General features: G+C 50.2%; 1 protein-coding gene across 1 annotated transcript in view; it reads right to left on the bottom strand.

Annotated features, from left to right (window-relative positions):
• Positions 1 to 27,050, bottom strand: part of OTOP3 (otopetrin 3) — an 87,297-nt gene that overhangs the window by 46,979 nt on the left and 13,268 nt on the right. The window lies entirely within an intron of this gene.

The raw sequence follows: 27,050 nt of genomic DNA, 5'->3' as shown, positions 1-27,050 counted from the left end.
CACATTGCTTCTGAGATAAGCCTGACTGCTCGTGCCAAGGTACCAAGGGGGTGAGCAGGGGTTATATGAGTGAGTATCTCCCTTATCCTGACTAGAGTGAGGGTCCCTACTTGGACAGTGTGCAAACCGACTGCCAAATAGAGACCCCATTTCTAACACTGGTTGTCAGCGGTGACGATAGTACTTGCATTTGCACTTGACCCATAGTGATTGGTGCACACTACTACCATATCGCAGGCCATTACGTACCACATACTGGATTTTCCTTTTTGTTCTCTGGAGTCCTCCTAGAGATATTGTGATATTTTTGGACTCTGGTTTTTGGTTGTGGGGCCTTTGCAGAATGGAGGTCAACTTCTGACACCTGGAGTACTACACGTTGAGGGAGCTAAAGGTTTTCTGCAAAGAAAGGGGGCTGGCTGTGAAGAGAAGGCCCCCAAGGTGGGTCTTTGAGCCCTGTTTTGTATGAGATGAAACGCTGGGAAGCAGCCATACCAGATCGTTCCGAGGAGGAGGACTACTCTGATGAGGAAAGGGAACCAGGGAGAGAGGAATGGCTCCTAGCTCAAGAGCAGTGGATAAGAGAGCTGGACGAACAGCTTGAGAGAGCTGAGGCTAAGAGAGTCTTAGCCAAGGAAAAATAAATGTTGGCAGCTCAAGATCTGAGCTGTGAAGAGCTGAAGCTGGAAGCCATGAGGGCTTAGTTCAGTTCAGATGGTGGCAGCAAAAATCTTGTATCCAGTGTAGATGAAGACGTGCACATGCCCAGAGACTTGGTGCCCCACTTGAAGGAGGGGGTTAACACACACCAGGAGGTTCAGGGGTATGGGGTAGCTCCAGTGATGCACAGGGTCCCTGAGGTGTATTGGGGAACTGGCAGGGGGACTCATATTCCTAGTGATGGAAGGGACACTCTACTGGCTCTAGGTGAGAGAGACAGGGAGAGTGGTTCCCCCCCAGGTAGAAGACCTGGCTATGGAGTGTGGAGACATCCCAGAAGAGTGTGGGTTGAGTGTCAGGGACAGTCTGGTACTGTCTCACCAGTCTCAGGAGGGTGATGTGGGGTACTTTTCCAAGGCTGAGTCACTGGATGGTTGGGTGAAGGGTAGTTTGGTTAATTCATGTGAGGGGCTGAGTGATGCAATTGCTGGAGAGCATATGTCTAGTCCTTATTTTCCAGAGCTATGCCAACACCAGGTGGAGTGAGAGTTCTCTGACCCCAGGGAACTTACACTGGATGCAGACCTCTGGGTGAGTACCAGAGAGTCTGAAGAGGCATTAGGGGGTGTTCCTGAGGGGAGTGGTCTAGGTATTTCCCAACCAGGTGAGGTGGAAAAGGATTGTACTGTCCCAGGTAGGTCCCAGTGTAGTGGGATGGGTGAGGGATCCCATGTCCAGTCTCCGAGGAGAGTGAATGGGGTTGGGCTGAGGCCCAGGGTCCCTGAGATCCAGTCTCAGATCCTGGAGGGTTCCATGAGGGAACGCCAGGAGGGGAGCCTAGCCTGTGCCATAGCGTCATCTGCTGAGGGAGACCCCACAGTGTCAGGAGAATTTGGGGTGGCGGCTGTAGCCAGTGTCCCACCATTTCTGGTGTCTGGCAGTACCACACCTAGTGAGGGGTGCAGAAGTCCAGACAGAGGGTTGAGAGGGGGTTGCGGACCCCAGTGGAGAACCTGGAGGGTCAGGGTTTAGCTCTAAGGTCAGAGCACCCCAGGAATGACCTTGGTGAGACCATTTCTGGGTTGGGGGAATCCAGACCCTGCCAGATGTGCAGAGGTCAGGAGACCTGCACCAGCCAGACTCTTGTGTGGCCCTTGGGGACGGTATTTTCATTTTGGGGGATAGGTGTGCCCCCCAGGAAGTCCTGTTGTGCCAGGCAATGGTTCAACCGCAGGGTGGTGACTCTGGGTTGGATGATCAGGTTCGGAAGGTAAACTCTGACCTAATGGGGAGTAGGTGTGCTCCTCAGGAAGTCCTGGGTTGCCAGGCAGTGGACCAGTCTGAGGGTACAGACCCTAGACTGGAGGATCAGGTGCAGGGGGTAAACCCTGACCTGAAGGGGGTGTGTGGTTTGCCCAATTAACCCCCCGGGTGTGACTTCTAGGGGTACTCTCCATGGTGAGGGGGTGCAGAACCCTGGGAGTAGGGGCAGCGGAGGGAGAGACTCACCCCTGATCCCAGTTCAATCTAAGGGTACAGACCCTGGATTGAAAGGCCAGGTTCAGGGTGTCCCTCCTGACCTGGGGGGAGGGGCTACTGCTAACAGTGCCCCTACTGTGTTGTCTTGTGGGGAAGCCACTCCTAGTTGGGGGGTTCAGGACCCCAGAAGGGGGGGCATGGGGAGGGAAGCCTAGTCCCTGGCCTTGGTCCAACCTGAAGGCACAGACCCCAGGTTGGAAGACCAGTTGCAGGTTAACATCCCTGCACTTGTGGGAGAATTGTGCAGGACTGCTTCTACAAGCACCCTGACAATTCTGGACTCTGGGGGTGCTGCTCCTAGGGGGAGGGTACAGAGCCCCAGAGGGGATGACCATGGTCAGACTGTCATCTCAGACCTGGTGGAAGGGAGAGTGGTCACAGGGTGCCAGGCACCTGGGGCTACCGGCCCCACTCTTCACAGTCACAGTGGTTGGAGAGCATTGAGAAGACTGGGGCCTGGCTTTCATCCCTGGCAGATGTCAGTGGCCACTGTGGCTTGCTGTCCTGGTGGACAGAGTTGCCCCTAAGGGGAGGACAAGAGTCACACCCCAGGGTGGAGTGGGCAACACCACTGTTTTGGTCCTGGTGGTACTATCTGCCCCCTGGGATACATCTGTGAGCAAAGTAAGGTTAGGTGCTCACAGATGGTATCTGCAGGTGAGGAGAAAGGCTCCCCATGGGTTAGCTTAGTGGGCCCTGAGAGCATGGACAGAGGGATCCAACTGGAGTCAGGAAGGTGTAGAACTGGCACATGCCCCTGCTGTTGTGGGCCTGAGTCCCTGTGCTATCGCCCCAATCAGGGAAGTACATCAAGGTATTGATTGTTTTTCCCTTGCTTTAGGCTGGTGGGGGTTGTGTTGGAAATTGTCCATTTTGCAGGGTCATCCCCAGTCATTTTGCCTCCTTCCTCCTAAGTTTTCTGACCTGTTTTTTTGGCTTCAGGGCATTGGGCACTTTACCACTGCTAACCAGTGCCAAAGTGTATATGCTCTCTGTGTAAAGTGTACTGTTGATTGATTTATCCATGATTGGCATATTTGATTTACCGTTAAGTCACTAGAGGTGCCCAGGGCCTGTAAATCAAATGCTACTAGTGGGCCTGCAGCATTGGTTGTGCCACCCACATTAGTAGCCCTGTAAACATGGCTCAGACCTGCCACTGCAGTGTCTGTGTGTGCAGTTTTAAACTCCCAGTTCGACTTAGGAAGTGTGCCCGCTTGCCAGGCCTAAACATTTCCTTCTACTACATGTCAGGCACCTCTAAAGTAGGCCCTAGGTAGCCCCAAAGGCAGGGTGCAGTGTATGTTTAAGGTAGGACATATACTATTGTGTTTTATATGTCCTAACAGTGAAATACTGCCAAATGTGATTTTCACTGTACAAGGCCTATCCCTCTCATAGGTTAAGATGGGGGCTGTCTTTAAATATCCTTAAAGCGCAGATTCCCTTTGAGAGCAGATAAAAATGTGGAGTTTAGGGTCTCTGAACTCACATTTTTAAAATATATCTTTTAGTGAATTTGTTTTTTAAATTGTCTGCTTGAAAATGCCACTTTTAGAAAGTAGGCATTTTCTTGCTTAAACCGCTCTATGTCTCTGCCTGTTTGTGGATTGTCTGTCTGGGTCAGTTTGACAAGAGGGCTGTTTTTCACCTCCCTAGACAGTGACACAAAAGGAGTTGGGGGTGTAGCCTGCATATCCTGACAAGCCATCTGAGCTAGAGGGAAGGGAGGAGTGGTCGTTCACACCTGAAAGGACTGTGCCTGCCCTCACACAATGCAGATTCCAACCCCCTGGTGTGCGTCTGGGGCATGGCCTGGCCAAGGAAGGATCTTGCAATCACTTGAGGCTTTGCTTTGAAGTTTGCCAACTTCAAAGGCAGAACTGGGTATAAGAAGAAGACCCAAACCCCCAGACTTTTAGAATCTTTCTGGAACCAAGAGGAACCCCTGCCCAGGAGCTGTGCTGCTTTGCTGGACTGGCCTGCAGTTGCTACTTCTGCCTGAAAAGAGTGCAAAAGGTGATCTTTGCTGTGTGTCCTGCTTGAGAAAATTCTCCAAGGGCTTGGAGGGCTGCCTCCTGTTGGAAGTCTCAGGGACACCAACGACTTCCATTTCCTCGACCTGCAGCACTGGGAACTGTGTGTTTTGTGCTGTTCAAGAGGAGAAACCACTGCGACCCCGCCAATGATGCCGCTGGCCTGCACTGTGACCTGCCGACGCCACACGGAGTCGCATTGCCCTGCTTCGCACCGCAACCCTGGTCTCCCCGACACCATCATCTGACGTCTTCACCGAGCCGCTGCTCGCACCGCGACCTGTGGGCCCTGCACTCCGGCATCACCTGCTCACACCGCAGTCTGGGCATCCCCGACATCGCTGCTCCTGCTGACACCGGAGCCGCTACCTGCATCGTGGCCTGTGGACACCGCTTATGAGGTACACAAAGCACCGTCCTGCACCGCAGCCCCGGTCCACTGACGCCAGCACCATCGACTCCTGTGTTGTCACCATGCATCGCACCGCCCCGCTTCACACCACAGCCCTGGTCTCACACACGTCACTGGATGCCATCACTGAGCCGCTGCCTGCACCGTGATCTGTGGGCACCGCACCTCGCATCGTCCCACTTCGCACCGCAGCCCTGATGTCATCCACGCCGGCGCACCCGACTTCATCAACCTGGAATTCGATCCACATCCTGTGTGACCTCAAAGGCCTGACTACTCCTGTACCGACTCCGGAACCGACGCCGCTCTCCGGAGTTCACAGTGAGGATCACGATGCCCTGCAAATCCAAGGTACTGTTTGCAGGACTTCCCTACACCAAACCTAACCCGCAACGCCGCAGCTGGCCTGAACTGTTGGTTTTGTTGATCACGACGCCGTGATAGCCCCAGGTGGAGCTATCGACTTCAAGGAACTGTATTTTTGAGTAAATCTTGCAGAGTTCATATTTTTATTACTGTATGTTGGATTTGTATCAGATTTGGTTTTGTTTTATATAGATAAATATTGGCTATGGTTTTTCTAAAACTAGTGTGTCCGTTTGTAGTGTTTTCACTTATTATTGTGTGTTATGTGCAAATGCTTTACATATTGCTTGAGATAAGCCTGACTGCTCCAAGGGGGTGAGCAGGGGTTATCTGAGCGGGTATCTCCCTTATCCTGACTAGAGTGACGTTCCCTACTTGGACAGGGTGCAAACTGACTGCCAACTACAGACCCCATTTCTAACACTCTTGGTATAGGCATTAATGATACTTTCATTACAAGTACATTTATCTTGTAATGTGATTCCTGACTACTGCTTATGTTGCAGAATTATAAGTAACCTGTGTGTTATATGTGACTACTGCTGGTTCTGCAGAGTAACTAGTGTGTAACATTCTGACAACTGCTTGGGTGGCAGGATATTACTGACGTGTTTGGTCTAATAATTATGCTGTGTACATTACAGTTCAGTTTTATTCAACTTGCTGTTGTGTTTCCTTTGTGGTGGGGATAGTGCATCACGTGTGTTGTGCAAATTCTTTACACATTGGCTCTGGGATAGGCCTGACAGCTCATGCCAAGCTACCAAGGGGGTGAGCAGGGGTTATCTTGGACGTGTAACTCCCTTGCCCTGACTAGAGTGGGTGGGTTCTGCCTGGCTTAGGCGCATACCCTAGCCAACCAGAAACCCCATTTCTAACCATGACTCTGATAAGTACGTTACAGTTCCTTCTACTTACACACCCCTCTAATCCCTGTTGTGTGTTAGGCTGGCCCTTAGCCCAATATGAGGCAAACTCACACAAACTGCTCTTGGTCTTCTGAGAATGTTTTTAATGTTTTCCCATATTGTTTTTAGTAAGAGATGCAAGGTGAAGCAACTTACTGAAATCATTGGCACATAATACTAAACAAAGTTAAAACAAGTCTTTACAGAAGTTACATTTCCTATTTTGACTATACTGTATTTCTCGAGCTAAAAGCTAGATGAAAAATGAAAAAAGAGAAAGATAGCTAAGGAAGACAGAAGTGGAGAGACAGATGTGAGAAATGTAATAAAGAGAGAGCTGGTGATAGACAACTGAGAGGTAGATGGGGGTTGGTGAGCCTTGTAAGAAAGATACAGCTCAGAGATGGGCAGGTAAGACACCTAATGCAGAGACAGTTGAGAGAGTGGGGAGACAGGTGAGAGACCACTTATCGAGAGTCTGGTCAGAGAGAATCAGAAGCAGAGCGTTTGGGAGACAGTTGGGCTCTGAAAGAGGAGAAGATGAATGTGAGAGAGATACGTAATAAAGAGATGAGTTAGAAAGACAACTAAGAGAAGTAGGGAGCTGGGCGTGAGAATGTGATAGCTGAAAAAAATGAGACAGTTGAAAGTGTGGTGATAAAGTGACAGTTGATTGGGAGATAGAGCACTTATATAATTTATAAAGAGAGACAGGAAGGTTAGAAAACGCAGCTGAGGGAGAGGTGAGGAGGAATAAAGGTGAGAGATATGAAAGTAATATTTGGAAAGAGGTGAGAAAGAGAAAGGCAAAGCAGTGAGAGGCACAACAGGTGAGAGACGTCAGACGTGAGTTATCAGATTAGTGAGCAAGACACAGCAGACTTCGAGGAGGAGGAGGAGCCAGGAGGAGTGAGAAAGAAACAACAGATGAGAAAGGTAGGTCACTGAGAGGTCATGAAAAGTTGAGAAATAGACAACTAAAGGGAGGGTGACAGTAGGTCGAAGGCCATATGACCACTTCCTGTGATGTCACAGGGGCTAAAGGGCGTTACTTGCGCTACCCCTGAATGGATGTCCATGTGCACTCAATTATAAGGAAACCAGGGTCTCACCCAATATCCAGACTACATGGGCGCCTGGCCAGTGAGAGAATGGCCTCCCTCTTGGCACCAGCAGCAGGGAGGTTGCCCAGAGCAGCAGCTTCCTCACAGCGGAAGCTGACTATGCTTAAGTATTTGTGCCAGTGACAGTGTCATGCAATACAACTGAAACGTGCCTTAGAAATACTGAGACCCGATTATGTGAAGCTAACTTGAGGGATTAAGGCCCCTTGTTTACCACCCACACCAAACCCCATCTGAACTTGCCCGATTGCCCTCTGCCCACCAGCTTGCCTGGGATTGCAAGCAGTGCTTGCTAATTGGTGTTCTATCGTGCTGTGCGACAGTGGCGGTTGGTGACTGCAACAGGTGGGGGGGGGGAGGGCACATAAGCCCATACATGATATTGCACTCTTCAAGCAAGCGTAGTAAGTGGGACCAGACCTTTCAGAGCTAGCTGCTTTTGCCCCATTAGTCACAAATTAGAAGCACAGCAGGTGAACTTTGCCTTTCATCCTCCCAAGCTTAATACAATTAGAACTACTGCACTAGCCTACTGCACTAGACCTGGCTAGAGGCAGATAGTGTGCCTGCCAGAGTTCCTTCACACATTGACCAACATTACCAGGCTTTGGCCCAGCATTCCAATTACTTTCACCTATACACATTATTGATGCACACTCACTCACCCACACTCAACAATTCTCTCACCCGACCCTGTTTGTGCACACTTGGGAGGACTACATACTGGCCCTTTAGCACCTGTCCTACTGGCATTGGTAGAGTGCTTGGCAGATGGAGTGACTCGCCCATTTACACACACAATTCCCCATAAAAACAAAAAAACTGCACGTTGTGGTTTTACTAATGTTGGTTTTATTCCTTTCAAAACTGTGATTCTTTAATGTGGAAGTGAAAAAAGTAGATGCCCCACCCTCACATCATAGAGCTATAACATGCGGGGAAAAAACAAGCATCTGAAACCATAACTATCAAGCAATTTACACTGACCACATTGTAGATGGTGCAGGAATATGGATTAGTTATGGAAATGAGAGAGAACAGATTTAGGGGGTTATTCCAACTTTGGAGGAGGTGTTAATCCGTCCCAAAAGTGACGGTAAAGTGACAGATATACCACCAGCCGTATTACGAGTTCCATAAGATATAATGGACTCGTAATACGGCTGGTGGTATATCCGTCACTTTACCGTCACTTTTGGGACAGATTAACACCTCCTCCAAAGTTGGAATAACCCCCTTAGAGTTTTGTTTCTCTAGACGCGGATACTGAAAAATTCCAACTTACTTGTGATTTTCAGACAGTTCACTGCAGGGTGTATTAATTGAAACTCTAGAACAGTGACCTCAATGCCAGCTTTCCTATTTTAGTAGAGAAAGGGGTTTGGTTAAATAAACTTGCGTTCACACCCCATCCTCCGAAAGATGGTAAAGGTCGGTTATAAAAAGGGCGCAGCATGCAGGCTGAGTGGCTTGTAGATTTCTCTAACACGGGCTCGAAAGTAAAACGCCCAATGCTTTCTATTATTGGAGATGCAGGAGGGAGGAGGAAACTGACATGGGACGTCACCACGTACACTAGAAATCCAAGGGCTGTGCATGGACGAGCCCTCTCAGTGCCGGAGCACCATGTTCAGACATGTGCAGTTGGAAATGCTGTCAAACTCGCTCAGATAGACGGTCAGGCGTAATCAACATGTGCTCACTCTAATATCACTTTGATTAAGTGAATGAAGCCACAAAATGCTAGGGGCGTGGCCCCAGCGCCATAATGCAAAATCCGCCACTGCTGTGCGACTCTTCACTGTTGGTACCCCACACCTTTCAGAGCTGTTGAGGTTTTCTTTCATATCTGGCGTGAAGTTAGGACTTGTAGTTTTCCTGGTATACCGGTAGAAAATAGAGCTACATTCCAGGGCCGGTTTTAGGGCAGTGCGACAGGTGCGGTCGCTTTGGGCGTTGTCCTGAAGGGGGCACTGACCTCAGGGGGGGGGGCTATGTCTAGCAATAACTTACGATTGCTGCGTTTCTTGTGCTCCCAGGTTTCAGGCAGCAAAAAAAAAAAAAATGTTCCTGCAAGAATGAGAGATCAGGGTGTTGTCTAGTGGCCATAGTAGCCAAAGGGTTAATACCCTGCTACAAAGAACAGATCTGTATTTTATGTGGATAGCTGAATGGATTAGTAAAGCCAGCCTATCCCCGCGCTTTAAAAGAAATGATATATATGTGAGTGAGGGGTTATGGAGAAAGGAAGGCACTTTAGCTGGGTGGTAGTGAGCTAATCAGAGGAGGTGGTCATTGGGGGAGGGGGATTGGAACACTAAAAAAGATTGTCGTACCGGCCACCACCAGTGCTAAAGTCAGCCCTGAAAGGAGAGGGGAACTTTGGCAAGGGAAAGTGTGAGACGTGAGAGGAAAGAGGAAGCAATAGGGAGGGAAGAAATAAGTTATGGAAACGTGTGATTCGGCCCAAGACATTGAGGGGCAGAGACTGCCATCTCTGGAGGTCCTCCTTGACTCTCCAGGTTAGTGGTTTAACATTGAGGGACCACGCCAATTCGGGCAAAAACGCTATTTGCATGCCCAGGTATCGGAAGCTGTTGCGTAGGATAGGAATGGTACTCTGCCAGTCATAGCAGTCTCTGGCCGGGTGAAGTGGAATCAAGAGCGGTTTACAGGGGGTTAAGCACCAGGCCAGAAGCCTCGGCAAACAGGTCCAGCAGTTGCAGCACTCTAGGACTGCTACTAGCTGGGTTGGCTAGGAACAAAACCACGTCATCCGCATATAGTGCGATGCGGTCTTCTCTCCCGGTAGGCCATGACCAGCCCTCAATCAAGGGGTCCTCCCTGATAAGTTTCGCCACCAGCTCCATAGCCAGGGCGAACAGGAGCAGTGATAGGGGACACCCCTGACGTGTACCCCGGCGGATAGGGAATTGGTCAGACACCACCCTGTTCACCTGCACCCAGGCCATTGGATTGGAGTATTGGAGTCCTAGTAGGGCTCGAAATCGTGGCCCAAGCCAGATTTTCAACAGCACTTGCTGAAGGTAGGACCAGTCCACTGTATCAAAGGCCTTCTCAAAGTCTAGCAGGAGAAGTGCCAGTGGAGAGGTCAACAGGTTCCGGTTGGCCAGGGCCACGTGTTGTCGTCGGATAAAATGTCTCGTGCTCCTGGCCGGCATAAAGCCGCATTGGTCCGGGTGGATCAATGAGGGCAACACCCTTTTCAATCTTGTTGCGAGGACTGTGGATAGTATTTTAAGTTCTGTGTTAAGCAGCGAGATGGGGCGGTAAGCTGCACAGCATCGCAAGGGGGGGCTAGTCTTCGGGATCACCACTATGGTGGCCAGATCTAGACCGGGGGGGAGACTCCTCCTTTCTTTCGGCCTCTTCAAACATGGTGAGCAGATGGGGTGGTAAGGATATCGTGAAACTTTGTGTAGAGCTCTGCCGGGAAACCATCAGGGCCCGGAGTCATCCCCGTGGCCAGCTCCGATATAGCCTCCTCAACCTCCTGAAGGCCTAGAGGCTCGTCAAGATCCTGTTTGTCCATCATCGAAATCACTGGAAAGGACACCTCCTTCAACAAGGGGGCCTCTCTCTCAACCTGGGGCCTGGGCCGCTCTTCATAGAGCTTCCTGTAATAGGTGGCGAAACTCTGTGCTATTTCGTGTGGCGTCCGGGAGATGGCGCCAATGTCGACGACCTCTGGCACAACTCTATTTGCCATTGTTCTAGTGTTGAGCCAGTGGAGGAGCTTGCCATTCTTGTCCCCCACGCGTATACGCGGGCTAAGGACGCTCGCCACGTGCTTCGCTGCCTTGATAGTAGGTTGCTGAATCTCTTCCCTAACTAGAGATAGGTGTCGCGCTACAGATGAAAATATGGCATCATTAACTGGCCCTCTAAACTCACCGCTCTGGCCTCAAGGGCCGACACTTTTTGAAGACGTGTACGCTCCCGCACCCGAAGGAGATGCTTAGCATGTTCCCTAAGAGTGGCCTTACAGGCCACCCAGATCGTACCCGGGGATGATACGGACCAGAGATTAAAGGTAAAGTAGTCTGTGAGGTGCTCTCCCAGAGCCTGGGTGTAATCATCGTCTTGCAGGTACCAGGCATTAAGTCGCCACATCCAGCGTCTGCGTCAACGTCATATAAACGAAGAAGTAATGGCACATGATCCAAGACCCCCTGAGGGATTATCTCCACTCCCGTAACTTGGGGAATATCAAGGGCCGGCACAAAAAAGAGATCTATTCTGGCGTGGGTGTGGTGTGCCGCCGACGTGTGGGTGTATTGCCATCGATGGGGATGCCAAGTCCGCCACGCGTCACAGAGACCAAGGCTGTCTACCCATTTACGCAGCCCAGCCGCCCCAAAGACTCAACCTAAAGGCGAGGGTCCGGCTGTGTCCATCTCCGGGTGAAGAACAGAGTTAACCCCCCACCCACCCCCATATGGTGAGATCCAGGGGGAGTCCTGCCACCACGACTCTAAGCAGCATGAGGAGATGCCCCTGTGCACCCGAGGGGGAATAGATACTGAGTATATTGATTGGGTGCTCCCGAGAAGTTCAGTGACTACCACGTATCGGCCCTGTGGATCAGACCGAGTGACCGTCACCACCATGGGCAAGGAGCGGTGCAGCAAAACAGCCGTGCCTCTCGAGCCCCTAGAGAACCCTGCATGATAAACTCTGTTGGAGCCCCCCTCGTGAGCATAGGGCACCTAGTACTCCGAAGGTGGGTCTCCTGTAGCAAGACTACGGATGGGTGTAGGAAATTGGCTCTGGATGCACTATTTCAAGTTAAGGAATAGTATGCACAGAGTCCAAGGGTTCCCCTTAGAGGTAAGATAGTGGCAAAAAGAGATAATACTAATGCTCTATTTTGTGGTAGTGTGGTCGAGCAGTAGGCTTATCAAAGGAGTAGTGTTAAGCATTTGTTGTACATACACACAGGCAATAAATGAGGAACACACACTCAGAAACAATTCCAGGCCAATAAGTTTTTGTTATAGAAAAATATATTTTCTTAGTTTATTTTAAGAACCACAGGTTCAAATTCTACATGTAATATCTCATTTGAAAGGTATTGCAGGTAAGTACTTTAGGAACTTTGAATAATTACAGTAGCATATATACGTTTTACATAAAACACATTTAGCTGTTTTTAAAGTGGACACTGCAATTTTCACAGTTCCTGGGGGAGGTAAAGTATTGTTAGGTTTTGCAGGTAAGTAAACCACCTACGGGGTTAAGATTGGGGTCCAAGGTAGCCCACCGTTGGGGGTTCAGAGCAACCCCAAAGTCACCACACCAGCAGCTCAGGGCCGGTCAGGTGCAGAGTTCAAAGTGGTGCCCAAAACGCATAGGCTTCAATGGAGAGAAGGGGGTGCCCCGGCTCCAGTCTGCCAGCAGGTAAGTACCCGCGTCTTCGGAGGGCAGACCAGGGGGGTTTTGTAGGGCACCGGGGGGGACACAAGCTCACACAAAAAGTACACCCTCAGCGGCACTGGGGCGGCCGGGTGTAGTGTGCAAACAAGCGTTGGGTTTCCAATGTAAATCAATGGGAGACCAAGGGGTCTCTTCAGCGATGCAGGCAGGCAAGGGGGGGGCTCCTCGGGGTAGCCACCACCTGGGCAAGGGAGAGGGCCTCCTGGGGGTCACTCCTGCACTGGAGTTCCGATCCTTCAGGTGCTGGGGGCTGCGGGTGCAGGGTCTTTTCCAGCCGTCGGGATTTTAGAGTCAGGCAGTCGCGGTCAGGGGGAGCCTGGGGATTCCCTCTGCAGGCGTCGCTGTGGGGGCTCAGGGGGGACAACTTTGGTTACTCACAGTCTCGGAGTCGCCGGGGGGTCCTCCCTGAGGTGTTGGTTCTCCACCAGTCGAGTCAGGGTCGCCGGGTGCAGTGTTGCAAGTCTCACGCTTCTTGTGGGGATTGCAGGGGTCTTTAAATCTGCTTCTCTGAAACAAAGTTGCAGTCTTTTTGGAATAGGGCCGCTGTCCTCGGGAGTTTCTTGTTCCTCTTGAAGCAGGGCAGTCCTCTGAGGATTCAGAGGTCGCTGGTCCTGGAGAAAGCGTAGCTGGAGCAGGTTTCTTTAGAAGGCAGGAGACAGGCCGGTACGACTGGGGCCAGAGCAGTTGGTGTCTTCTTTCTTCTTCTGCAGGGGTTTTCAGCTCAGCAGTCTTCTTCTTTGGTAAGTTGCAGGAATCTAAATTCTTAGGTTCAGGGGAGCCCTTAAATACTAAATTTAAGGGCGTGTTTAGGTCTGGGGGGTTAGTAGCCAATGGCTACTAGCCCTGAGGGTGGGTACACCCTCTTTGTGCCTCCTCCCAAGGAGAGGGGGTCACATTCCTATCCCTATTGGGGGAATCCTCCATCTGCAAGATGGAGGATTTCTAAAAGTCAGAGTCACCTCAGCTCAGGACACCTTAGGGGCTGTCCTGACTGGCCAGTGACTCCTCCTTGTTTTTCTCATTATCTCCTCCTGGACTTGCCGCCAAAAGTGGGGGCTGTGTCCAGGAGGCGGGCATCTCCACTAGCTGGAGTGCCCTGGGGCATTGTAACACGAAGCTTGAGCCTTTGAAGCTCACTGCTAGGTGTTACAGTTCCTGCAGGGGGGAGGTGTGAAGCACCTCCACCCAGAGCAGGCTTTGTTTCTGTCCTCAGAGAGCACAAAGGCTCTCACCGCATGGGGTCAGAAACTCGTCTCTCAGCAGCAGGCTGGCAGAGACCAGTCAGTCCTGCACTGAACAATTGGATAAAATACAGGGGGTATCTCTAAGATGCCCTCTGTGTGCATTTTTTAATAAATCCAACACTGGCATCAGTGTGGGTTTATTATTCTGAGAAGTTTGATACCAAACTTCCCAGTTTTCAGTGTAGCCATTATGGAGCTGTGGAGTTCGTTTTTGACAGACTCCCAGCCCATATACTCTTATGGCTACCCTGCACTTACAATGTCTAAGGTTTTGCTTAGACACTGTAGGGGCATAGTGCTCATGCACATATGCCCTCACCTGTGGTATAGTGCACCCTGCCTTAGGGCTGTAAGGCCTGCTAGAGGGGTGACTTACCTATGCCACAGGCAGTGTGAGGTTGGCATGGCACCCTGAGGGGAGTGCCATGTCGACTTAGTCATTTTCTCCCCACCAGCACACACAAGCTGGCAAGCAGTGTGTCTGTGCTGAGTGAGGGGTCCCTAGGGTGGCATAAGACATGCTGCAGCCCTTAGAGACCTTCCCTGGCATCAGGGCCCTTGGTACCAGGGGTACCAGTTACAAGGGACTTACCTAGGTGCCAGGGTTGTGCCAATTGTGGAAACAATGGTACATTTTAGGTGAAAGAACACTGGTGCTGGGGCCTGGTTAGCAGGGTCCCAGCACACTTCTCAGTCAAGTCAGCATCAGTATCAGGCAAAAGGTGGGGGATAACTGCAACAGGGAGCCATTTCTTTACACAAGCCCCCCCCAGCCCACAGGCCAGGAGACTCAGCCAAAGCTGGGAGAGTCTTCCTAGTCTGTCAGGCGAGGAAGAGTAGAGGAAATAGGCTGGTTTGTTGCAGGGCCTACTCTGCCTTAAATCCTCCTGTTCAGGTCATTCCCTCCTGGGAACTGACCCACTTCCACAGTGATAGGACCTAGTCTGAATTGCCTCTCGTCTGTTCTTTTACTGTCTTCACCCATTCTCTCTATTTTGGGGTTAGAGGTATCCACCTCATCTAATCTTATCTTAGCCAGGGTCACCCCTAGCTTACCCAAAGAGGTTACCCAGAGCTGGAGTAACCCCACCATGACCAACAGGGTCAGGGGTCCTAACTTGCTATTTGGCATGGGGTCAGACCACCATGCCAAGGATAGTGCAGCCATAAAGGCTAACACCCAGCAGAGGCCACTGACAGCTGTCAGTGCCCAGAACCACACCTTTAGCTCTTCACCTACAAGGGAAGGGGCTCAGTTACATGCTTTTTTGGGTCCAGGGAGCCTGTCTGCTGCATTAGAGTGGGGGGTTAACACATCTTGTAGTAAACACCCTTCTTCCACTCTTTCTTCTGTTAGCTGAGGAGCCACCCACTCAGGCTTAACAGTTGCCTTACTAGCCAGGACTTCTTGTGGGTCAGGTTGGACTTTATCAGTGCCACTTTTGGAGTTCTCCCCTACTGGAACAGAATCTCCTTGGCTTGCTGGAACCTTGGCTAAAGGTTGTCCACCCTTCCTACACTGTTTTCTTTTCTTTTTCTTCTGGGGCCTGCTTGCAGTTACTGCAGGGGCAGGACCTCCAGAATCCTTGGGAGAGGACTGGCACTGGACCAGTTCCTCTCTTGGGCTCTGACTAACCTCTGGGTAGTCATTTCCAAGGAGACAATCAAGGGGGAGGTCTGTACTGACTACCACCCTTCTCCAGCTAAAGGTCCCACCCACTTCTATGGGCACAAAAGCCACAGGCCTATCAGTGACCCTGTCTGGGCTAACTCTTACTCTGGCAGTCTCACCTGGGATGTACTGGTTTGAGAACACCAGCCTGTCATGCACAATAGTGTGACTGGCACAAGTGTCTCTCAGGGCAGTGGCTGGGATTCAATTCACCAGTAGGTGGTGGCAGTGTCTACTTCCCTCTGGAATCTCCAACTCACCTGTTGGGCCCTTTTTCCAGTTGAAGGCTATGAAGACCTCCTCTTCTGAGGAGTCATCCCCAATGGCTACACTGGTCACCCCTGGGATTTTGCTAGGGGGTTTGTTTTTGGGACAAGAAGTGTCCTTGGTGTGGTGCCCTGTCTGTCTACAGTTATGGCACCATGCCTTAGTGGCATCCCAGTTCTTACCCTGGTACCCACCTTTGTTTTGGGTTGTGTCTTGGGGCCCACCCACCTGGTCTGGTTTTTGAGGGCCTACAGAGGACTCTTTTTCTTTATTTCTAGTGTCACACACTTTCTCCTGGGGAGGCTTTGTAACCCCTTTCTTTTGGTCACCCCCAGTGGAAGTTTTGGTTACCCTAGTCTTGACCCAGTGGTCTGCCTTCTTTCCCAATTCTTGGGGAGAAATTGGACCTAGGTCTACCAGATACTGATGCAACTTTTCATTGAAGCAGTTACTTAAAATGTGTTCTTTCGTAAACAAATTATAAAGCCCAACATAGTCATGCACTTCATTTCCAGTTACCCAACCATCCAGTGTTTACACTGAGTAGTCTACAAAATCAACCCAGGTCTGGCTCGAGGATTTTTGAGCCCCCCTGAATCTAATTCTATACTCCTCAGTGGAGAATCCAAAGCCCTCAATCAGGGTTCCCTTCATGAGGTCATAAGATTCTGCATCTTTTCCAGAGAGTGTGAGGAGTCTATCCCTACACTTTCCAGTGAACATTTCCCAAAGGAGAGCACCCCAGTGAGATTTGTTCACTTTTCTGGTTACACAAGCCCTCTCAAAAGTTGTGAACCATTTGGTAATGTCATCACCATCTTCATATTTAGTCACAATCCCTTTAGGGATTTTTAACATGTCAGGAGAATCTCTGACCCTAGTTATGTTGCTGCCACCATTGATGGGTCCTAGGCCCATCTCTTGTCTTTCCCTTTCTATGGCTAGGATCTGTCTTTCCAAAGCCAATCTTTTGGCCATCCTGGCTAGCTGGATGTCCTCTTCACTGGAGTTATCCTCAGTGATTTCAGAGATGTTGGTCCCTCCTGTGAGGGAAGCAGCATCTCTGACTACTATATTTGGAGACAGGGCTTGAGAGGCCCTGTTCTCCCTAGTTAGGACTGGTAGGGGGGAATTTTCCTCCAAGTCACTATCTTCATCCTCTGTGTTGCCATCCTCAGAGGGGTTGGCCTTTTCAAACTCTGCCAAAAGCTCCTGGAGCTGTAGTTTGGAAGGCCTGGGGCCCATTGTTATTTTCTTTATTTTACAGAGTGACCTTAGCTCCCTCATCTTAAGATGGAGGTAAGGGGTGGTGTCGAGTTCCACCACATTCATCTCTGTACTAGACATTATGCTTCTAAAAGTTGGAATACTTTTTAAGAATCTAAAACTAGTTCTAGGTTCTAATTCAAACTTTCACAAAACTTTTAAACTCTAAAAGGAAATGCTAAACAGGGACTAACACAAGGCCCTAGCAGGTCTTTTAAGAATTTGGAAAAATAGTTCAAATTGCAAAAATCAATTTCTAATGAAAATTTTTGGAATTTGTCGTGTGATCAGGTATTGGCTGAGTAGTCCAGCAAATGCAAAGTCTTGTACCCCACCGCTGATCCACCAATGTAGGAAATTGGCTCTGTATGCACTATTTCAAGGTAAGGAATAGTATGCACAGAGTCCAAGGGTTCCCCTTAGAGGTAAGATAGTGCCAAAAAGAGATAATACTAATGCTCTATTTTGTTGTAGTGTGGTCGAGCAGTAGGCTTATCAAAGGAGTAGTGTTAAGCATTTGTTGTACATACACACAGGCAATACATGAGGAACACACACTCAGAAACAATTCCAGGCCAATAGGTTTTTGTTATAGAAAAATATCTTTTCTTAGTTTATTTTAAGAACCACAGGTTCAAATTCTACATGTAATATCTCATTTGAAAGGTATTGCAGGTAAGTACTTTAGGAACTTTGAATAATTACAGTAGCATATATACTTTTTACATAAAACATATTTAGCTGTTTTAAAAGTGGACACTGCAATTTTTACAGTTCCTGGGGGAGGTAAAGTATTGTTAGGTTTTGCAGGTAAGTAAACCACCTACGGGGTTAAGATTGGGGTCCAAGGTAGCCCACCGTTGGGGGTTCAGAGCAACCCCAAAGTCACCACACCAGCAGCTCAGGGCCGGTCAGGTGCAGAGTTCAAAGTGGTGCCCAAAACGAATAGGCTTCAATGGAGAGAAGGGGGTGCCCCGGTTCCAGTCTGCCAGCAGGTAAGTACCCGCGTCTTCGGAGGGCAGACCAGGGGGGTTTTGTAGGGCACCGGGGGGGACACAAGCTCACACAAAAAGTACACCCTCAGCGGCACTGGGGCGGCCGGGTGCAGTGTGCAAACAAGCGTCGGGTTTCCAATGTAAATCAATGGGAGACCAAGGGGTCTCTTCAGCGATGCAGGCAGGCAAGGGGGGGGGCTCCTCGGGGTAGCCACCACCTGGGCAAGGGAGAGGGCCTCCTGGGGGTCACTCCTGCACTGGAGTTCCGATCCTTCAGGTGCTGGGGGCTGCGGGTGCAGGGTCTTTTCCAGCCGTCGGGATTTTAGAGTCAGGCAGTCGCGGTCAGGGGGAGCCTGGGGATTCCCTCTGCAGGCGTCGCTGTGGGGGCTCAGGGGGGACAACTTTGGTTACTCACAGTCTCGGAGTCGCTGGGGGGTCCTCCCTGAGGTGTTGGTTCTCCACCAGTCGAGTCGGGTCGCCGGGTGCAGTGTTGCAAGTCTCACGCTTCTTGCGGGGATTGCAGGGGTCTTTAAATCTGCTCCTCTGAAACAAAGTTGCAGTCTTTTTGGAACAGGGCCGCTGTCCTCGGGAGTTTCTTATTCCTCTTGAAGCAGGGCAGTCCTCTGAGGATTCAGAGGTCGCTGGTCCTGGAGAAAGCGTCGCTGGAGCAGGTTTCTTTAGAAGGCAGGAGACAGGCCGGTAGGACTGGGGCCAAAGCAGTTGGTGTCTTCTTTCTTCTTCTGCAGGGGTTTTCAGCTCAGCAGTCTTCTTCTTCGGTAAGTTGCAGGAATCTAAATTCTTAGGTTCAGGGGAGCCCTTAAATACTAAATTTAAGGGCGTGTTTAGGTCTGGGGGGTTAGTAGCCAATGGCTACTAGCCCTGAGGGTGGGTACACCCTCTTTGTGCCTCCTCCCAAGGGGAGGGGGTCACATTCCTATCCCTATTGGGGGAATCCTCCATCTGCAAGATGGAGGATTTCTAAAAGTCAGAGTCACCTCAGCTCAGGACACCTTAGGGGCTGTCCTGACTGGCCAGTGACTCCTCCTTGTTTTTCTCATTATCTCCTCCTGGACTTGCCGCCAAAAGTGGGGGCTGTGTCCAGGAGGCGGGCATCTCCACTAGCTGGAGTGCCCTGGGGCATTGTAACACGAAGCTTGAGCCTTTGAAGCTCACTGCTAGGTGTTACAGTTCCTGGAGGGGGGAGGTGTGAAGCACCTTCACCCAGAGCAGGCTTTGTTTCTGTCCTCAGAGAGCACAAAGGCTCTCACCGCATGGGGTCAGAAACTCGTCTCTCAGCAGCAGGCTGGCAGAGACCAGTCAGTCCTGCACTGAACAATTGGGTAAAATGCAGGGGGTATCTCTAAGATGCCCTCTGTGTGCATTTTTTAATAAATCCAGCACTGGCATCAGTGTGGGTTTATTATTCTGAGAAGTTTGATACCAAACTTCCCAGTTTTCAGTGTAGCCATTATGGAGCTGTGGAGTTCGTTTTTGACAGACTCCCAGCCCATATACTCTTATGGCTACCCTGCACTTACAATGTCTAAGGTTTTGCTTAGGCACTGTAGGGGCATAGTGCTCATGCACATATGCCCTCACCTGTGGTATAGTGCACCCTGCCTTAGGGCTGTAAGGCCTGCTAGAGGGGTGACTTACCTATGCCACAGGCAGTGTGAGGTTGGCATGGCACCCTGAGGGGAGTGCCATGTCGACTTAGTCATTTTCTCCCCACCAGCACACACAAGATGGCAAGCAGTGTGTCTGTGCTGAGTGAGGGGTCCCTAGGGTGGCATAAGACATGCTGCAGCCCTTAGAGACCTTCCCTGGCATCAGGGCCCTTGGTACCAGGGGTACCAGTTACAAGGGACTTACCTAGGTGCCAGGGTTGTGCCAATTGTGGAAACAATGGTACATTTTAGGTGAAAGAACACTGGTGCTGGGGCCTGGTTAGCAGGGTCCCAGCACACTTCTCAGTCAAGTCAGCATCAGTATCAGGCAAAAGGTGGGGGGTAACTGCAACAGGGAGCCATTTCTTTACAATGGGGCAAAACGACGAATAAAAGAGAACACTGCTGATCGCTTAATTTTGTTGAGGAGCCCGTTTACGTTCCAGGAGAGGACCCGGTTAGTCTGCTCCAGCTTGTGCAAGGCGATAATAGCATTATGAGAGGTGTGCCTGTTCGGGTGTTCCTCCACGACCAGCCTAGCAAGGGCATAAAAAAGCAACACAAACCCCATAATAAACAACTGTAGTCAACTGTACCCGCATGACCCCCCAACTGCCCCCCACCCCATACTTCCAACCCAGAAGCATCTGTTACCCTAAACTTTGCTAACAACGTGTCAACTACAAGCTTGGAGTGGTGGTCCCTCCTTTCAGTCGGAGTTCTGCAATCTGGCTCCCTGCCGCTGTGCGCCCTACACTAGGGAACATATCCCCATCCCGGCCTCCCCGCAATACCATGCGTCTGTGTGTCAGGTTCAAGGGAGCAGGGGGAACTGGCTAAGGTGCTCCCCCTCGGAAGCTTCGGCCAGGCCCCCATTGGCTGGGGTCTCCTGACATGTTTCCACCCCGAGAGGGGCTTGAACTCGGTTGTCTCTCTGCCTCGTGTGCACCACCCAGGCCACTCCGTCTCCTCCAGCGAGAACGGGTGCGCTTGCGCCCCCCCGGTGCACCCAGGGGTCTGCCGGGGTCCGACACTGGGCAGCCATCTCCCGGTCGGGGAGGGCCCCGTCGTGTCACTCGATGTTCTTCCGTAAGCCAGTCCCATGCGGTCTCCGGCGAGTCAAAGAAAGCTTTCCCGCCCATGAGGACCTTAAGGCGTGCCGGGAAGAGAAGCATATAAGTCAATTGCAGCGCTCTGAGTTTCTGTTTAACTCCTTCATAGGAACATCGCTTGGCTTGCACCACGCGAGTGTAGTCTGGAAAAATAATGATCTTGTGATTGTCCCAGCGGAGGTCCGGTTGCGCTCTGGCCTCTCTAAGGATTAAATCCCGGTCCTTGAAGTTAAGGAATCGTGCAATCATAGGCCGCCGAGGTCCACCCTGTGAGGCCGGGGCATCAAGGCCCTGTCAGCTCGTTCGACCGCAAACCAAGGGGAGAGTTTCTGAGCCGGGACCCATGATTTGATCCAGTTCTCCAGAAAAGCTATTGCGTCATTCTCCTCCGCGCCCTCCAGGAAACCCACGAAGCGCAGTTTGTTACGCCTGAAGCGGTTTTCCGCGTCTTCTGCTCTATGGTGGAGCTCCCCGTGCGGGTCTGCAGCTAGGCAACTTTGGCCTTGTGGTCCATGATTTTATCTTCTGCCTGGGAGACCCGGCCTTCCACTTCTGTAATGCGTCCCACTGCCACTTGCAAATCCTGTCGCAGCAGGCCCACATCTTCTCGCACCTCACCAACCTTGGCCTCGACCGCCAGCTGCAAAGACTGGATGGCTTGTAGGATCATGTTGACCCCTTCCGCCGGGGTGGTCTCTGACACCAGCTCGCCTACCGCCCGCAAGGCAGGCTGCCTGGCGAACTGGTCAATGCGTTGCTGCGACGCGGGTGGCTGCTTACTTGCCCTATCTTTCCCCATGTCCACCGCCAGTCTGTGTCTTGATGCGAGGTCGGATCACCCCTGGGCCGTCTGCCCACCTTCTCAGGCACTAAATCTTGCTGCCCCCACCTCAGTGGACCTCTCCATCACCACAACTCTCCACCGGGGGCCTGCCTTTGCCCCAGTCGGGGCTTCCTGCTCTTTGTCACTCTACCAGTCGATCCACGTTTTGCGCGCCGGGGTCGTTCGCTCACTTCTTGGCTGCCTGCTGTCCCCCACTGCCCCTCCAAGTGTAGGACAAGTGTAGAACAGATAATTCCAGGCCATGCCACCCCCGGGGGCCCACATACATCAGTTTTATGCTTCAGGAGTTTCCCCTGGGCCGTCCCTGTCGCAGCGATGTCCCAGTATCCTCAGGGGGGGGGCAGCCGCCAACCTCTGGACCTCACACGGCCTCTCAGCGCCTCTCTCCCGGTGCTCCACGGGCCTGTCCCCTCTTCTGCCGGGGTTGGCGCTTTCCTACGTGGCGCCAACCAGCCACCTGCACCAGCACTCTTCACTGCCTCTCCTCTGGTCGGCAAGGAGGTCCGCTCGTCTCTACGCGCGGGCCCACGAGGACATCGGGCCCGTCCGCGCCACGTGCCGTAGGCCTCTCTTGCCTCTGCACGCCCCCAGGCTGCGGCACAGGCCTCAAGCCGCGGACACCGGGGGCGGGGCCCTCCTCTCCATCTCTGCCACGGAATGTGGCCTGGTTCGTTTATGGGGCCAGCGGCGCCCCTTTCACTGCAGGACGCCGCTGCTCTTGCTGCACGTTGCCCCCAACGGTTGCCGCGGCTCCACAGGGACCCCGCCTCCTCCGGCCGGCCCAGAGCGCGCTGCCAGTGCCGGCCTCACCCGGCCGATCCCCGTCTCCAGCTCCGTCACACCCCAATCGAGGGCACACCTCCCCACACCACTGCAGCGGGTCTTTGCGCATGTGGGGCACAGGCAAGAAAGGTCGGTCGGGTGCAGGAACGGCGGGCCGATGCCTGGTGGATGATGGAGGGGTCCGGAGTACTCTTAGAGTGCGACCACCATCTTGACGCCCGTGGCCATGCCCCCAATATCAGTCCTTTTTAAACCACGCACTTGCAAGCAGCTATTACATTGCTTTTAAGTACTCCTAATCTTAGCCAAAAGGGAGTTAAGGAATGAGGTAAAAAAGTGATTGCTTAAGAGCACACAGTTTGGTCAAAGTGAAAGCCGGCCTTAAAAACCATGCCTCCTGGTTCTACAGTTTCTAACTTGTCCACAACTGGGGTGTCAGTGATTCTGATGCAAGTCTAAAGGGATTACTCTTCCCATGGATATGCCAATGTGTTGTGAGTACTACCCAGATATTAATTTTAAAAAATAGTAACACCGAACTGCCAAGTGCCACATATCACGGGTCAGATTAATTAAACGCTTTAGCCATTCCCACACTGAAGCATTTTATCACACAATTTAAGAGCTCCTCTGAGATTAGCAGGAGTTGTTTTTTTCGGGCACCCAGTGTAATTATTTGTCAGTGCAATGTGTGACTCCGAGCAATCAGAAAACTAGGCAGCCACAGCCATCAACTCCTCAACAAATGTCCTCTGGTGCATGCGCAGTGGGTCCACGCATGCAGTGTCTTTCTACCAGGCCCGGTTTCAGGAATTTATATCTGGATGAGCCAAGGGTGCGTTTGGATGAACTAATGTGTGCCCAATTTTTGACAAATCTGGAGGTAGCCTACAACCTGGGCTCTGGCAGGCATGGCTGGCAGGTAAACTCCCGTCTCCTCTTCCCCAAAGCAAACCTCCCCACCGCAGCTTGCCTCAGACATGAGCTAAGCTTGCCACTGAACTGTTTTCTTTTTACGGACATGCCCAGATTTTTGTCTCAGACAGTAGAAAAATAATCTAAAGGCGGTATTTTTCTCCCTATCAGTAAAAAAGTTAAACAGCTATTATTAAAAAAATTGCACTATAAAATGTATTCTAGAGATTTCTTATTGAACCCCTACTGATAATTAAAGTGAAAAAAATATGAAACAAAAAAATCACATTTGCTGACATGGAGGAAGCACTTAACAGGTTCTTTCTCCGTGGTCTCTTTTGCTGTTACTGGGAGGGCCAAAGGTCATGTTTGGGTGGGCCTAGCCCACCTGGCTCACCCGGTAGAACCGGGCCTGCTGTCCACACACGCTGTGTGTCCTGGCAAGTGATAGTAGAAAGTTGCCCACTCTCCTTATTTAACCTATTCAACTTTCACGATATACAGGGAGTGCAGAATTATTAGGCAAGTTGTATTTTTGAGGATTAATTTTATTATTGAACAACAACCATGTTCTCAATGAACCCAAAAAACTCATTAATATCAAAGCTGAATATTTTTGGGAGTAGTTTTTAGTTTGTTTTTAGTTTTAGCTATGTTAGGGGGATATCTGTGTGTGCAGGTGACTATTACTGTGCATAATTATTAGGCAACTTAACAAAAAAAAATATATACCCATTTCAATTATTTATTATTACCAGTGAAACCAATATAACATCTCAACATTCACAAATATACATTTCTGACATTCAAAAACAAAACAAAAACAAATCAGTGACCAATATAGCCACCTTTCTTTGCAAGGACACTCAAAAGCCTGCCATCCATGGATTCTGTCAGTGTTTTGATCTGTTCACCATCAACATTGCGTGCAGCAGCAACCACAGCCTCCCAGACACTGTTCAGAGAGGTGTACTGTTTTCCCTCCTTGTAAATCTCACATTTGATGATGGACCACAGGTTCTCAATGGGGTTCAGATCAGGTGATCAAGGAGGCCATGTCATTAGATTTCCTTGTTTTATACCCTTTCTTGCCAGCCACGCTGTGGAGTACTTGGAGGCGTGTGATGGAGCATTGTCCTGCATGAAAATCATGTTTTTCTTGAAGGATGCAGACTTCTTCCTGTACCACTGCTTGAAGAAGGTGTCTTCCAGGAACTGGCAGTAGGACTGGGAGTTGAGCTTGACTCCATCCTCAACCCGAAAAGGCCCCACAAGCTCATCTTTGATGATACCAGCCCAAAACAGTACTCCACCTCCACCTTGCTGGCGTCTGAGTCGGACTGGAGCTCTCTGCCCTTTACCAATCCAGCCACGGGCCCATCCATCTGGCCCATCAAGACTCACTCTCATTTCATCAGTCCATAAAACCTTAGAATAATCAGTCTTGAGATATTTCTTGGCCCAGTCTTGACGTTTCAGCTTGTGTGTCTTGTTCAGTGGTGGTCGTCTTTCAGCCTTTCTTACCTTGGCCATGTCTCTGAGTATTGCACACCTTGTGCTTTTGGGCACTCCAGTGATGTTGCAGCTCTGAAATATGGCCAAACTGGTGGCAAGTGGCAAGTGGCATCGTGGCAGCTGCACGCTTGACTTTTCTCAGTTCATGGGCAGTTATTTTGCGCCTTGGTTTTTCCACACGCTTCTTGCGACCCTGTTGACTATTTTGAATAAAACGCTTGATTGTTCGATGATCACGCTTCAGAAGCTTTGCAATTTTAAGAGTGCTGCATCCCTTTGCAAGATATCTCACTATTTTTGACTTTTCTGAGCCTGTCAAGTCCTTCTTTTGACCCATTTTGCCAAAGGAAAGGAAGTTGCCTAATAATTATGCACACCTGATATAGGGTGTTGATGTCATTAGACCACACCCCTTCTCATTACAGAGATGCACATCACCTAATATGCTTAATTGGTAGTAGGCTTTCGAGCCTATACAGCTTGGAGTAAGACAACATGCATAAAGAGGATGATGTGGTCAAAATACTCATTTGCCTAATAATTCTGCACTCCCTGTATATATAATTATTAGTCACGGGATTTTATTATATTTACTAACGTGTAAATGACTCACAATATCAAGATTATGAATTGTCAGCCACCGGTGAAAGGTCCACTGTACTCCACGCCCAGGAGATCACAGGGACTTCAGCATCCTGAGAAAAGCGGCAGGGTTCTGGGAGCTGCGTTGCGGACTTGTGCTGTAAAGTCATTAGTTTTGCCGAGTTAGCGATTCCGCATTGCACTAAGAGTAACCTGAGTTGGGCAGGGTCGCACTTAACATTATGTTTTTTTTTCTTGCCATTTTTTTAGGAGGTTCTTTTATTTTTTGAAGTTTTACATAACGCGAACTCAGCCCACGGGCATTGAAGCTCTTTACATGAGCAGCGCATATCATTACACAACGTAGATTATTTTATTTTGGTTGTAGGCAGAGAGAGATTAAGTGATTGCCCAGAATCACAGGATGTTGCCCAGCACGTTCCAGGGACTCAAGGACTCGCTGCGCCCATTATTTTACTGTCCATCTGGAAGCCGAGGCGCCATTTTTATTGCTAGGATTACAGCTCAAGACACCCTTGCTGTGCTACTGGAGCTGTGTATAATGTTCTCGAGCTGAGCTGGTCAGTGATATTAAAAAATACCGTTATTCTTTGTGTATTTGAGATTTTAACAAATTTTTATATGAAAGAAAAGTGTTATTATGGCTGTGTCTCTATTTGGACTAATATTAAGTAAAGACCTGCCAGTATCTATTTTGCTGCTATTGCTACTTCAAGAGTTCGCATGCCATGTGTCAAAGAGGCAAGTGTACATCTTCATTAAGTAAGAAAATGGCCTGTGTTTACCTCTCAAATCATGAAAATTGAGAAGAGGGTCATTTTTTATTTGATGAAAAGAGGTAGTGTATAACTCCAGAAAGAGCTGAAAATATTTTAATGAAGGATAATTAAATAATACACTTCAAGAAGCCAGTACTATACGGAATTTGAAGTCCAGTAATTATATTGCGTTTGCACAAAGAGGCAAGCAGAGACTCTGAGAAACGAGAACACTGCAAGCAGAAGGGTGCGGGCTTCGTTTAGGGTTAGACAGTAATAGGACATCTGACACAAAACGGCGGCCGTCCCCTCAACTCAACCCTCAGTTCTCCCACCTCAGGAAACCGCTGTGGTTCACATGGCAGAGACCAGTGTTTCAAAACCCCTTCAGGCATGGCATCAGAAAGCAATATTTAGGGCACGACCACTGATGCCATATCCACCATGTTTGATTCTGCCTAGGACCACCTGAGCATTTGTTCCGGGAATGGAAAAAAACACGTTTTCACCCCCGCTCAAGCCAGTGAGCCACTGTATTTCACTTTTCAAAAGCAAAAAAAAAGCAATAAAAAAGGCTGATCCAGCTGGGAGGGGGTGGGGGAGGGGGAATGCCGAAATTCTGCAATTTCATCGAAAGTACACCTACTGGGTTAGTTGAAGCACCTTTATCCTGTCAGACCAGGCAAGGAGACTTCTACATGGCAGGCAAGTTGCAGCTGGGGTTGTGGAGGCAGTGCTGCTTGTTGGCTCACCAGGACTAAATGAGACCTAGCTTCAGTTATGAACGAACCTGTTTCATCTCTGTGAGTCGCACATTAAGGTATTGACAAAAACCAGGTCCTGCTGGTCAACAATACTGACTTACAAAAATATTGCATCCATTACTTCATCTACTTCACCCACCACT

The sequence above is a fragment of the Pleurodeles waltl genome, chromosome 7 (genome assembly GCF_031143425.1).
Source record: "Pleurodeles waltl isolate 20211129_DDA chromosome 7, aPleWal1.hap1.20221129, whole genome shotgun sequence".
Lineage (NCBI taxonomy): Eukaryota > Metazoa > Chordata > Amphibia > Caudata > Salamandridae > Pleurodeles > Pleurodeles waltl.
The sequence above is the reverse complement of the archived record's forward strand: the minus strand, read 5'-3'. Positions and strand labels throughout refer to the sequence as shown.